The sequence below is a fragment of the Lonchura striata genome, chromosome 1 (genome assembly GCF_050655825.1).
Source record: "Lonchura striata isolate lonStrDom1 chromosome 1, ASM5065582v1, whole genome shotgun sequence".
Lineage (NCBI taxonomy): Eukaryota > Metazoa > Chordata > Aves > Passeriformes > Estrildidae > Lonchura > Lonchura striata.
In genome coordinates this window covers 48,367,686-48,377,263 of record NC_140703.1, presented here as the reverse complement: position 1 = coordinate 48,377,263, position 9,578 = coordinate 48,367,686, and the positions used below count along the sequence as shown (strand labels likewise).

The 9,578-nt window shown below is 53.9% G+C and overlaps 1 long non-coding RNA gene across 1 annotated transcript; it reads right to left on the bottom strand.

Moving 5' to 3' along the window:
• Positions 1-419: 419 nt before the first annotated feature.
• LOC146768659 (uncharacterized) lies at positions 420-4,168 on the bottom strand. The gene is made up of 2 exons (XR_014950120.1): positions 4,107-4,168; positions 420-2,634 (listed from the first exon to the last, which is right to left on the bottom strand). It is a non-coding gene; the product is annotated as an uncharacterized LOC146768659 (long non-coding RNA).
• Positions 4,169-9,578: the final 5,410 nt, after the last annotated feature.

The following is a 9,578-nucleotide window of genomic DNA, read 5'->3' as shown; positions in this document are numbered from 1 at the left end:
ACAGAGCTGCTGCTGCTTCCTCAGCTGGGGCTGCAGCGGGGGAACCCCTCCCGCCCGGCCCAGGGCTGCTGGAGGCAGGCAGGGTTGCAGGAACAGCCCCGGCCCAGCTCCCCGGCCACGGGCAGCGGCAGAGCGGGGCTCTGCTGCCTTCGCTGTGCTGGCTGCACAGCCCTGCTGCAAAGTGTTGCTTCTCTTTGGACTGCCACTTGTTGCTTTCTGGGGTTCCTTGCTGCTGTCCCCCGTCCCTCCCCAGGCCCCCAGGACCCTCCGGCTAGCTGTCCCCTTAGGGGGCTGGGGTTTTGCCACGGTCCCGCTGCCCTGGGCTTACCAGGCAGCGGCTGGGTTAGCATGGTCCGAGCAGCAGCGTTGCCTCGGTCGCCGCTAGGATTCGAGATAAAGAGACCCAGAGAGACCAATGGTATGCTTGTCCAGAGAGATTGTATTGCCTGAACCGTAGCAGGGACCAAAGGCCCTGGGCTATTGCCCAAATACAGTTTTATACAGCAAAATTAAGAGATAAGGTCTAAACAATAGAGACAGTGTCCAGCTAAGGCACATCAGAACCACCCCAGGGGCCAGGTCCAATGGGAACTGCTCAGGGGTGGGGAGAAGGGGGTCTACAGAGGAATGCTGAAGCGGGACTTTCCCAAAACAGTGGAGCATACATAAATGTATCTTTTCCCTCAGTTTCTCATTCCCAAAGCCTTTCTAAAATAATGGGGCATACATGAATGTATCCTTTTCCTCAGTTTACCATTCCCAAGGCCTTTCTAAAACCTTCCTCCATGGTACCATGCCAGCATGGTAGCTACAATTCCTTCTTCTTTACTTAATAAGAAGAACAGTGCCTTGGGAGAAGGTAAAACCGTGGCTCTTAAACTGCAGTGTCTTTCTGCTTGTCGTCTTCCCACCAATCGCTTTCCGTGGCGTCAGCAGCGATGAAAAGCGGTGCAGAAGCCTTCGGCTTCGAGGTGATGACCTTGGAGATGATTCGCTTCAGAATCCCAAACGCTAAGAGAACTAAAACCAATGCAACTAGAAAGTAAAAGATGTCTTTTAAAAGAGACACTGCCCACCCAGAAAGATCCCAGTCTTTGAACAGATTTTTAAACCAATCCTCATCTTCTTGCTTCACAGTCCCAATGAGGCTTCTCATTTCCTGAATGGACGGGTGGACACTCTGACCTTTAGATGACAGATCAAAACAACACAACCCATCAAATTCTTTACATCCATGACCATGTGCCAACAGCAGGAAATCAATAGCTGCCCTATTCTGGAGGGTAGCCTTTCTGGCTATTTCCTCGTCTTCTAGGACGTCACTCAGGGCTGCTGATGTTAAATTTGCCTGCTTTGTCACCCAGCATTCTAGATTGCCTAATTCACTCAATGCTTTGGCTGCCGCAACCCATGGTAAAAACACAGAGACGGCAACTCTTTTGGATTTTGCCCAATGGTAAATTTCTGCATCACAATGTTCATCAAATTGACTTGCATTCCTCTTAGTAATTTTTTTCTCACCTTTTGCTTGCCCAATTGGAATTTGGGTCATGTTGGGGGAAGCAAGGGTCAGATGCCCAAAAGTGCATGGACCTCCAATAAGACGAGAGGGGATTCCTGGGTATGCTCTGTCCCCACAGATAAGAAACATTCCCTTGTCCAGCGTGTGTGGACGGAAATCAGTGGTGGAGGCGAATTTCAGCTTGTAGACAGCTGTGCACCATTGACCTGCTCTGAATTCTACCTTGTACTGTTTGACATGCTCATATAATTTTACTTCTTTGGTTGGGGAAAAATCTAATTGAATGCAAAATTCAGCTTTTGCAGAGCCTAGGAGTTCTAATTCCTGGGGCTCTCCCTCGGCAGTGGGCAAATGTGAGACCCATCCTTGCCACAAAATGAGCGGGTTTCACACTGGTGCTATAACTTCTCCTGCACCTTTAGGTATTTTATTTTCGTTCACCTGCTTTTGCAAACAGACCAGATCAATTGGGAACTCATCCTCCTTACTTGGCACCCCTATTGAACATGTGGACATTGGATTTTATGCTGAGACAGTGGACAAACACATATGATCTTGTTGCAAGGCTTGGGCTAGCGTGACCCATACATTTTTCTTGGGCTGTGGAACAATCCATGCATCCACCGTGGAAGGGTAGATGTCCATTCCCTGGAACCAAACAATGAGCAGGAATGTGGAAATCAACATTCTGCTAGTCTGAAAGAAAGATAAAATCATACAACAAAGTGAACTAACTCTGAAAAAGATACAATTTGCTCTGCCAGTATAAAGGAAAAAGATTCCCCCCCTCCCACTTTCCCCCCTTGTTGAGGAGGCCCTTCAGACCCTGGAGTCCTCGGGGTTGCTACTGCTGCAGCAAACACCCTTTCCCGTGGTTTTATCACTGAGTCCTCTGTCATTAATGAAGCTTTCCTGGTGCACTCCTCGATGAGCTGATCGAGTGTGGGGGGAGGCGATGATGGAAGGGCTAGGATGACTCGCTGACAGGCTTCATTTGCATTTGTGGTGACAAGTTCTAATGTAAGTTGATCTTGGAGCTCTGGATTTTGCACCCTTTTTTTCACAGAGGCTCGCACTCAATCCACAAAATCCATGAATGGTTCTGTAACGGACTACTTCAAAGCGGTATAAGAAACAACAGGTTATTTAGAAGGCATGTTAAAAAATGCACGTTCTGCTGCATCCCTGGACAGGTCCAACGCTGCTCTGGGAATGCCTGCTGCTTGCTTTTCAACTTGACTCCAACCACCCTCACCCACTAGAAGTTCTAAAGTGATTTCCTCATCCTCTATATCTGTGGAATGGCTTGGACTCTGCAAAATCTCTGGGAGGAGATCTGCTGCAAGTTATTTCCAGGTTCTTTCCAACAATCTAAACTCAGACTGAGGGAGCAAGCAACTGAAAAGACGTCTCAAGTCAGCAGGGACATATGTTTTGGAGCTTAGAGTAGCTTTTAAAATGCTCTTAAAAAATGCACTTCTTTCCCCAAACTCATGCTTTGTTTTGCAAAGTTCCCTAATACTATCATACAAAAGGGTCTCCCATTTGGCGTTCTGTCCCCTGGCATTATAGATCACAGGGGCCAGGAACGCAGGGTCGGTGTCTCTGACCAGTTTCCGGTTCCCCGCGCTGACAGCCTTGGCGCTGCGGTTGCCAGGGAGACCGTGAGAGAGAGAGGGAGAGGGGCCGGCTTGTGTGGGAGTGGCCGCAGCTGGCGGGGCCGTGTGGAGCGGGGCTGGGACAGGGACAGGGGGTGGTGATGCAACTGCGAGGGGAGGAGCTGAGGGCTGGACCACGGGCTGGAATGTGGGCTGGATCATGGGCTGAACCGCCGCAAGGGAGGAGGGGTTGGGATCAGGGACGGGTGGAGGGAGGGGTGCAAGGGCTGGGGGTGTGTTCTGGTCTGGCACAGGGAGCACAGGAAACACCGCGTGGCCACCTCAATGTTTTGGGGGCTGCATGAGGGGGATGGGGGTTGCAAAGCATGGATTTTCAGCTGCGGGAGTGAAAGCAGGAGACGGAGAAGGGTTAGAAACTAAATCTACATCTGCACGGTTAGTTTTTTCACCGCAGGGGGTGCGGGGGGACACAGGGGACATGACAGGGCTCTTTTCTGCTCCCCAGGCGCCCTGAGTGTCTGCACTGTCTTTCACAACATTGTAAGTGAGCAAAAACATTCTCATAAAACCTTCTTTCACTGAGGGATCTCCTGCCTTTGTCCTTTCACTCAGCACTGCACCCACACGCTTCCAAAATCGTCTTTCTCTCACTACTTGCTCTGTTACCTCCGGAAAACTTACTGATAAACATCTGACAAACTCTTTCCCAAGGCTCTTAGGAAATTTGACACCTGCACTCTGCAGGGGTTCCTGAACTTGTTTATAAATATCTTTCTGCTGTGTAGTCAGTGTAACACCCATTGCTGCCTTCACCGCAAGTCTCAACCAGTTACTGCAGCAAACCCCAAAGTTCTAAAGCTACGACGGAAACTCTCATCACGCCTGCACGCTGGCGTGTCCCCTCTCGGGCACACGAGAGCCGATGTCTCCTGGCCGGGCCCCTGTCCCCCAGTACCGAGACTCACCCACCGCCATCCTTTAGACACCACTGCAGCAACGGTTCCCGAATCTGCAAGCAGTCTCCCGGGTGTTGGGAGGTGCTGTTCGCGCCTGCTGAGTCTGCGCCGGACAGAAATCGGCGTCTATCTCCACGGCAACAGTCCTGCCAGGCTGCGTGGAGAGGCAAGTGCCTCACCAACAGCATGATCCCAGAGCTTCTCCCCGCGGAGCTGACAGCCTGCGTGGCAGTTTATTCGCACCGCTCGCCGCTCTGTTGCTCGCGGTGACACTGCAAAGCGTTTGGAAGAGCTCCTAGCCGGTGGGCTGTCCACGGCGGCTGGGGTTTCGCTCACTCAGACCAACGCAAAGCCCAACGTTGGTGCGCCACTTGTTGCTTCTCTTTGGACCGCCACTTGTTGCTTTCGGGGGGTCACTTCTGGCTGTCCCCCATCCCTCCCCGGCCCCCAGGGACCCTCCGGCTAGCTGTCCCCTCCGGGGGCCGGGGTTTTCCCGCGGTCCCGCTGCCCTGGGCTTACCAGGCAGACGCTGGGTTAGCACGGTCCAAGCGGCAGTATTGCCTCGGTCGCCGCTTGGATTCGAGATAAAGAGACCCAGAGAGACCAATGGTATGCTTGTCCAGAGAGATTGTATTGCCTGAACTGTAGCAGGGACCAAAGGCCCCGGGCTATTGCCCAGATTCAGTTTCATACAGCAAAATTAAGAGATAAGGTCTAAACAATAGAAACAGTGTCCAGCTAAGGCACATCAGAACCACCCCAGGGGCCAGGTCCAATGGGAACTGCTCAGGGGTGGGGAGAAGGGGGTCTACAGAGGAATGCTGAAGCGGGACTTTCCCAAAACAGTGGAGCATACATAAATGTATCTTTTCCCTCAGTTTCTCATTTCCAAAGCCTTTCTAAAACAATGGGGCATACATGAATGTATCCTTTGCCTCAGTTTACTATTCCCAAGGCCTTTCTAAAACCTTCCTCCACGGTACCATGCCAGCATGATAGCTACAGCAAAGGGCTGCCCGCAACAGCTCTCTGCCAGCCGGGCTCAGCCTGCGCCTCCCATTTGCCTGCAGAGAGCAGCAACAGCCCTGCCCCGCCGGCCCGGCCGGAAACTCTCCCGCTGCCACCGGGGCTGAGCCCGCGCTGCTCCCAGGGCGCTCAGTGGCACGGGCTGCGACAATATATCGGCACCTTGGGGACACAGGACATGGAATCCGGGCACTCTGCTCTGGTGCCTTACAGACTTTATTGGAAAAAAAAACAGATTCTTCAATAACTGGAACAGCATGGGGACAATAAAATATATTGTAATTACAACGTACTGTAGATTAATGTATTTTATTTCATAGACTGAAATAGAAGTATACAATATGTAATAAAAATAAATTATTTGCTAATTTTACTTATTCCTTCAATTTTCTATTCTTATTCTTCTTATGATTCTTCTTCTTCTTCCTACACTTTCTTACTATTCTTCTTCTTCTTTGCTACTTCTATGTACCTTTATATTCTTATTCCTATTCCTATTCTTCTATTTCTTCTTCTTCTACATATTTTAAAATTCTTATTCCTATTCTTCTTCTTCTTCTATGTATTTTGATATTCTTTTTCCTATTCCTAGTACTCTTCTTCTAAGTATTTCTAAATACTTATTACTATACTTCTTCTATCTATTCTTAAATAAATGTTCTCTGTCTTGTCTTTTTAGTCTTCATCTTTGCCTTCTTCCTCTTTGTTGTCTTCTTCATATTCTTCATTCTATTTGTCTTCATCTTCTTCACTGTCTTCGTCTTCTTCATCTGCTATGTCGTCTTTGTCCTCTTTATTTTTTTCTGTGTCTTTGTCTTCATCTTTGTCTTTGCCTTCTTTGCCATTGTCTTGGAGAGGTTTGTGCTCAGAGTCTGTTGCAGGAGCCTCTGCTTTGTGCCCAAGAAATGGTTGCTGCACCTTCCAGTCCGGGGCCGGGTGTGTGCGGGGCAGGGATGGGGGAGCTTTGGGCTCTTTGGGTGGGCATTTTCCAAGCCCCACTGCCAAGGCATTCGTGGCTCTGCCTGGTTGGGTTTTGCGTGGCTTTGTTGGCCCATCCAAAGGCTTTTCCCTTCCCTGGCTTGGAGGAGCTGCAGCAGCAATCTCTCAGCCCCTCGAGCCGAACCGATCAGCTGCTGCTCTGACACAGAGGAGCGGGACTGGCAGGAGCAGCCATCTTCATATTTTTAGCCTTCTTCCACTTCTTTGTCTTAATCTTCATCTTTTTCCATGTCTGTTTTACTCCTCAGTCCGTGGCCTGAGGCAGGAACAGCAGAAAAGCCCCCGCAGCGCCCGCAGCGCCCGCCTGAAGCGGGAGGGACGTTTCCTGGGGGCAGCCGGCTGCCCGCGGAGGTCCTGGGCTCCCAGCCGGGCAGGCCGGGGGCTGGGGGGGCTGTGCGGGGCAGGCGCCGGCCCTCGGCTGCACGGCTCCTGTGCTGGGCACTCAGCCCCGGCCTCCTGAGGGACGGGCACTGCGAGCCCCTCTGCCACACAAACTTTGGGTTTTTGGTCTGTGCTGTCTTCTGGGGCCAGCTCCAGGAGGCTCAGCTCATCCCACTCTTCCTCGTCTTCACAGCTGCTTTCTTCTCCTACTCCTCCTTCTCCTCCACTGATCCCCTGCTCATTGCATTCTCCCCAGTCTGAGATGTCCGAGCAGCTGGTGACATCCGTGAAGGACAGCTCATCATCTGACACGTATCCTTCACAGGCACAGCATTTGCGCTCACTTGTGACCTCTCCCTGGGAAAGATCTTCCTCTGTGCTCTCTTCCCAGTCAGAAAGCTCTTCCTGGGACAGCTCCTGCTCAGGGCACTCTTGCCCCTGGGACACTTCTTGGGAGTTCTTCATTTCCCCATGGGACACCTCTGCCTGTTCCTTATTTTCCCACTGGTAAAGATCTGGATCGATGTCATCTTCCCAGTCTGTGTCCTCCCCAGTCAAGGTCCCGTCCTCGCTCTCTTGCGCTGCCCGCACAGATGCTGATGCTGCCCCCTCCTCCTGCTGCTCCCTGGGGGCTTGGGAACTCAGCTGGGCAGGCAAGGGGCTGGGGGTGCTGTGTGGAGAAAGCACTGAGCTCTCTTCACTTTTGGCTGTGACTACAGATTCGTTCCCAGCCAACACCTGTTGAAGGGCAGTCAGCTGCTGCTTCAGTGCCTGGACCTCCTGCAGCACCTGGCTCAGGATGTCCCAGTCGATGTTCTGCTCCGTGGGACTCTGTGGGGCAGGAGAGAGGCTGGTTAGGACAGGCGCTGCCTCTGCTGCTGCCTCTGTGCCCACGGGGCTGGCAGAACTGGGCCCCTCTGGGGGACAAGGCTGAGGCTCCTCGTCCCTCACTGGGCACAAGGGCCTGTCCCAGATCTCAGAGCTGATGTTGTGTCCCCATTGGGACAGCTCCTGCCTGCTCACATCTTCCTCCCTTTGGGACAGCATTCGCTCACTCACATCGTCCCAGCGGGGCAGCTCTTGGGCTGCAGCGTCTGGTCCTTGGCACAGCTCCCCGACACTGCTGTCTCTCACCTGGGACAATTCCAGCTCTCTCCTGTCTTCCCACTGGGACATGTGGGAGTGCACACCTTGTCCCCATGCTGAGAGGTCTTGGTACCTCTCACCTTCCCTCTGGGAATGCTCTTGGGCATCATCCTCTTGGGAATCCTTTGGGACACTCAGATCTCTTTGCAGGGACAGCTCGTGGCACCTCTCGTCTTCTCCCCATCCCATCTCCTGCCGCCCACTCACATCTATTTCCCACTGGGTAATACCTTGGGTTGTCACACATGCTTCCCTCTCCCACCCCTCTCATCTCACTGTCCTCCTCCCACTGGGACAGCTCCTGAGCTCTGATGGTTACTTCCTGTTCATAGAGATCTTGGTGTGTCCCACCTCTGTACTGGGAAACTTCCCAAACTCCCACACGTACCTGGCCTTGGCACAGCTCTTGGCTGCTCCAGGCTCCCCGCCGGGACACTTCTTGGTCTCCTGGAACTTCTCTCTGGCGGGTCGCTTCCACATCTTCCCTCCGGGAAAGTTCACGGTCCATCTCAGCGAAGGGCCTCTCCTCCTCCTCAGTCTGTGACAGTGGCAGGACTGAGCTGCCCACTGCCCCCGACCACGGCTCGCTGGTGGCTTCCTGCCAGATGGGCAAAAACCTGTGGGACCGGGAGGTGGAGTTGGCTTTCTCCTCGCTACTGTCACTGTCTGTCGCTGTCGGCCGCTGTCGCTGTCGGCGACTGGCGCAGACAGAGCCAGGGAGCTGCGTCCTCCTCAGAGAGCAGCTCTCCTGAGACTGGGCACCCCAGGGCTCTGCGCCCCTTGGAGACCTTCAGCCCGGGCGGGGCTCCCTGATGTCACAAGGGTCTCTGGCCACCATCACGGCCCACGTCACAAAGGGCCGTGACACCATGTGCCGTGTCACAAAGGGCCAGCCCCGGCACCCCAACGGCACTGGAGCAGACAGGAACCTGTTGCGGTTTATGTTTATTTCATTAAGATATTGTTAAATCGTTCATTTTGTTATCCCCCCCCCGTTTTTCCCAAGCTGTTTTTTTCCCTAAGTTGTACACTCCCTTTAAAGGTGTCCCTCAAGTTATTCCCCTCTGTTTGTCCCAGTCCCTTCTCTGCCTATCCAGGTAGCCCTGCTCCTTTTTCCTGAATGCTCCCTGCCACTCAGCTACTGGGCCAGCCCCTGATTGAAACTCCCATTTGGAAATCCCCTAATCCAGGATGCCCCATTGGCCCCTGTGCCTTTCCCTCTGCTCCCCTGATCCTGATGGTCCCACAGTGTTGATGTAATCCCCTCACTCCTGCCCTGAGGATTCCCTGTTGCTTCGCTGTTTGTGCCCAGCGCGTGACTTGGATCTGAGCAAAACCCCTTGCAAATGAGGGTGAGGGGCTCTTTTTTATCCTGCTCTCTCCACCTCGAATAAACTTTCCTTGGAAGCTGAATGCAAAGAGGCTCCTCCTTCCTCCCTGGCCTGGTCCCTGCCGTGGCTGTAACAGCGTGCAGGGCAGAGCTTGCAGCTCTGCAGGTTCAGCTGTGGGCAAAGCCCAGTCCCCAGTGGTTGCCCGGTCCCGTCGTGGCTGCCGGAGCGCACAGAGCCAGCCCGGGTTCGGGGGGCTCGGGCAGGAGCTGGCCGGGAGCATCCCCGGAGCGGTGTCCTGGCGGGCCCTGCTGTGCCCCGAGCCCTGCGAGGCTTTGGCCCCGCTGGCACACAGCAGCCCAGCCCCGCAGTGCCGAGCCATGGCTGTGCGGGCTGCGCTGCCCAGGGCACGCGGAATTGGCCGCACGGCCGTGCCGGGGGCTCGTGGGCAGCGGCTCCAGGAGCCGCAGCAGCCCGGGGAGCAGGGGTGTCCCTCAGGGCTGTGCCCGGGCCCCGGGACTCGGCCCTGCCCGCAGCAGCGGCACCCAGGGGCAGCGAGCACGGCCTCGGCGGCTCAGCAGGGCACGGGCAGCCGAGCAGG